The 4,272-nt window shown below is 40.0% G+C and overlaps 1 long non-coding RNA gene across 1 annotated transcript; it reads right to left on the bottom strand.

Annotated features, from left to right (window-relative positions):
* Positions 1-302: 302 nt before the first annotated feature.
* LOC116789728 lies at positions 303-3,829 on the bottom strand. Its single transcript, XR_004358131.1, has 3 exons — positions 3,721-3,829; positions 2,375-2,566; positions 303-375 (listed from the first exon to the last, which is right to left on the bottom strand). It is a non-coding gene; the product is annotated as an uncharacterized LOC116789728 (long non-coding RNA).
* Between the last annotated feature and the right edge of the window lie 443 nt (positions 3,830-4,272).

Below are 4,272 nucleotides of genomic sequence, written 5' to 3' on the forward strand. Positions count from 1 at the left end.
AAGGGAATTACGTTAACAGGATATAATGGAAAAGGGGGGGAAATTGTCTATTTGGGCATTATTGTTGTATGACTTTTTAGGTGCCTGGCAGATTGTTTTTAATTTTTAGCTTTCTTTATATGTTGTTATATATTGTTACCCCAATAGTACTGTGTATCACAAATGTGTGTGATGCAAATGTTGCAACATGTTTGCTTGTGAATGTATTTATAACTGTAATTGCAATGACAATTATTGCAATAAGGCTGAGAGCTGTGAACGAAGTGTCATGTTTAGTCCATTCTCCATTAAGTCTAGCTACTTACTGTTAGCAAACTTTCTATCCTTGAACATCAAGAGATGATGTCGGAGGGGTTTTGTTTGTTTGTAAGTACTCTGCAGGAGAGCAGTGTAAGTTATCACTGTTCAGTCAAAACTAAGAGTAGGCCACAGAAGCATGCAGACGGATACCTTACTCTTCACCGGTAAAGTTGTTTTGCTACTTCTAAGTACTGACTTGCCAGCCGGTTTAATTTTAAATGGAAAAGAGCCTTGTGATGATGAAGAAGGTTCTTTATTAAAATAACAAGGGCAGTGGTAGCTAGAAACAGCTTATTCAGAGGCTGTAAAAGACCAGGGCCATTTAGCAGTAGGCAAAAGGTAGCCCTGAGCAAGATGAGAACAATGAACTGTCAAGAAATGGTTGTCAGGAGAGTGAACAGTGAATTTCACCCATTAAATTTCCTTTCAGATGTGTTTGCAACCTATTTACCTTTCCCTTTCCCTTTCATTTGATTTCAATAGTGTATAAAGAAGACTTCTGTCACTCAGAGCTGTTGTTCCAGAACGTTGCAGGGTTTAAGTTGATACAGCATTAACTTATGTCATTAAGGCTGTACCAGCACTCCCAGCCTGGCACTATTTGCCATTAAAAACACATTTTGTCAACAGTAACTGCTTTTCTTTAAGAGTGTGGTTCCTGAGAACATTCTCCTGCTCTTTGGCAAGGCGACCTAAGCTGTATTGTGGTCCCGATGATATTGCTGTTTGACTCATTTTGTCAGCTGAATTCAAAGATTTATTTTCTAGGCAGTGTCCCAGCTTGCATGATTCTGTTTTACTCCTACTTGTGAAAATCAATCATGGGGAACATCGCAGAGGAAATTACCAGCATGAGCAGAGAGTTCCTTGAGCAGCAGCTTATCCCCGTGCCAATCAAAAGGGCTTTGCTCTTTTCCTGTCTATGTTTGCAGGAGTCCAAGAATTATTTTGGATCTGTTGTGTGGTATAAAACAAGAGCTTGTCTATAAGAGTGAATGACTATGCTTTTTTGTATGCCCCAGATTTTCTTGTCTATAACTTATTCGTATGACAATCATAATACAATCCTTTATAGAATTATGCATTGCAATCCAATGACACATTATAAAAGTATTGATATTTTATGCATTCCCTGGAGATGGAAGTTTTGCACTAGATATAGATATCTATATATCTGTTGTGTGTGAAAAAATACATATGTGTGCATCTATGTTTCTCAGCTGAATAATGGAGACTCCCTTCTTGTGCAAAGCTGCTGTAATCCTGGTTAACACCAAGAGCAGGAGGAGGAGGCAACAAACATGTTGCAGTGTGCTTGAGAGGCTTTCTGTAGCTTTGTAGGATGCCAGCACAAACCAGAAGAAATAATATGTCATTGTATGTGGCCTACAAGAATATCTGAACTGGAAGGAGATTGAATAGCAGAGGTGGTGCTTTCAAGCTTGTCAACTGCTTGAATGGAGCTTTTCACGTCTAAGCTCTCTTGTTAGGGAGATGTGAGGCTGCTGGGATGCTCTGTTCCAGAGCCACGGATGGGTCCTTGTTGTAAGTGCTTGGAGGAATGCTGGAGTAATTAAGCTGAAATCTTTAGTGAAGTTTACAGCTGCTGTGTTGTGGTTGGCAGAGAGCTCATTGCTGAAAATACAGAGGAGGGAGTTGTTTTTGTTGTTGTGGGCAGCAGGCACGACTGAATCCCTAAATAACTGATGCCTGTGCTTAGCTGTCTGCCCACTACAGCGTATTTCCTAATCTTTGCTGGTTCGTTTTTCTTGCCCAACAGTGACACTGCTCGCTTGCTATTTAAATACTGTTATTGGTCAATGGCTGGTACTGACTGCAGTTTAAACAAAAATAAATGCTAAGTTGTCTGATTTAATTGCTTTCTGATGTACCACACTCTGTCAATGAAGCAGGTAGCCTTGTTCTTAGACAACCTCTGATTTAATCTTGATTTTAAAGCAGTCAGCGAAGCCATTCAGCTCTCCAGTTTCTGATTCTGTTTATTATCAATAGGTTTGCATTTATATATCTTGGTTTCAGCAAACTCCTTTTTGAGGTTTTAAGGCTTACTTACCTCAATTGGCACAGACTGGTGCTCCCACTGACTTCATTAGGGCCAGTCAGTGGTGTGCATTTAAAGGACGTGAGTGTCCTCTCCTGAAGTGTGGCCTCAACATCTTTATGGATCACTAAATTGCAGTGGAGCTGAAGGCAAAACCAGCAACAGCAAAACTGTTTCTAGTGAAATATGCAACATAATGTGGAGCTTTAAAAGAAACGGGAGAAAATTGGTTTCTCTTAGACCTTACAGGGTAGAACCACCCAAAGCAACAAACCACTCATGTTGGGGAACCTCATCAAAATTTTGGTGAAATTAAATTGGCAGAGGGAAAGTCAAGGCAGTAGCCAAAACATTATATGTTTACCCAGTTCCAGTGGAAAGATATCTTTTGTTGCCAAGTTGCACCTTATGCTTTGTGTGGTGATACAGGATACTGATGGACATCACTAAATGCTGCATATTGCTTACATCAGGTTTTAAATATTATTTAAAGAACTTCACACAATACATGGCTACTGAATGGAAGATGATTGTTCACTGATAGGATTTGAAAATAGATTTTTGAATCCATAATAAAAATAAACATATATGCTTTTTATGCTTTGTTTTCCACACTGGTTGTGAGGAAATGGTCCTGCGAAGCTGTGCAAGGACCTCACTATATAAGGGGTTAAATAACTTTCTTATTGTTAATCTAACTTCTGTTTGGACCTAAGCACTTTCACCTGCCCACTCCTAGGGGGAATGAAATATATTTACCACAATTGAACTGTAGCTTAATTTCTTTAGGTACACAGTAAGCCAGTGATCTCTGGAGAATGTGCTTCTGTTCTAAGAGGCTTATAAACAGAGGAGAGTATTAAATAATTACACAACTTCCAGATATTTATGACTGCAATGAGATCACCTGACATTGAAGGCTTTTTTTTGTTAATCTGAAATTGAATTAATTCAAGGTCTTTGGTGGTTCTTGGTGTTTAAAGTATTCCATGCTTTTAAAAAATATCTATTATCTCTTCTCACCTTGTAGCAAAAAAGACTTAAACAATGCTCTACCAAGTAAAAGCTATTAGTAAAGCACCTAAAGGCATTGATCATACAACAATTACGTTTCTAGAAATGCATGAATTCGAGATATGAGTTTGATTTCTGTTGGTATTTTTACTAACTTACAGCCAGACTCAACAACTGTTTTCAAAGGGGCTGCTCTCGAGGTACGAGATTCAGCAATGTTAAATGGACACGATAAAAAAGTTTAAAGGCGGGAAAACCAGAACTGCTGCTGGTCAAGAGCTGGTGTTATATCTGATTGGAATTCAGATGCATTTTTGATTGTTTAAATGGCCCTTTGCTCTCACTTTTTGTTTAGCTTATGTAGCTCTTGCATATTCTTTGGGGGGGCTCAGTCCAGGTGGCATTTCCCAGCTGTGTCCATGCTTGGTCCCCTGTGGCATGTAGGGTGTAACCACGTGCTGGGTGTGTTGTCACAACTGATGTCACTGAAGCACATGCCAGTAGCTATTCCTGAATGTTCTCCATGTGCAGCCCTAACCCCTTTGGCTCTGTCCTGCCCTGACCATGCTTGCAGGCAGCAGTTGCACAGGTCCCTTCGTCAGCAGAATGGCTTCAGTACATCCATAACCTGTGGAGAGAGAATATATCATCAAAAAGGAGGGAGGAAAGAACAGCAAATGCATCTTTGCATCCCTGCCTCGTTTTCCACAGGGTCAGAAAGCAGAATTTTGCTTTATGTGCTTCCACCCTAAATTGTGGATTGTGGCTGCAGCTTCACCCTGTGAAGCATCACACCTCAGCGATGGTCTCTTAGTGGACACCACTATGTGATTGCCTAGACCTGCTAGGATTTTGCATACCAGCTTTGTTTTTATTGTACCTACATCAGCATAATT

Source organism: Chiroxiphia lanceolata, chromosome 7 (assembly GCF_009829145.1).
Source record: "Chiroxiphia lanceolata isolate bChiLan1 chromosome 7, bChiLan1.pri, whole genome shotgun sequence".
In the NCBI taxonomy this organism is placed as follows: Eukaryota; Metazoa; Chordata; class Aves; order Passeriformes; family Pipridae; genus Chiroxiphia; species Chiroxiphia lanceolata.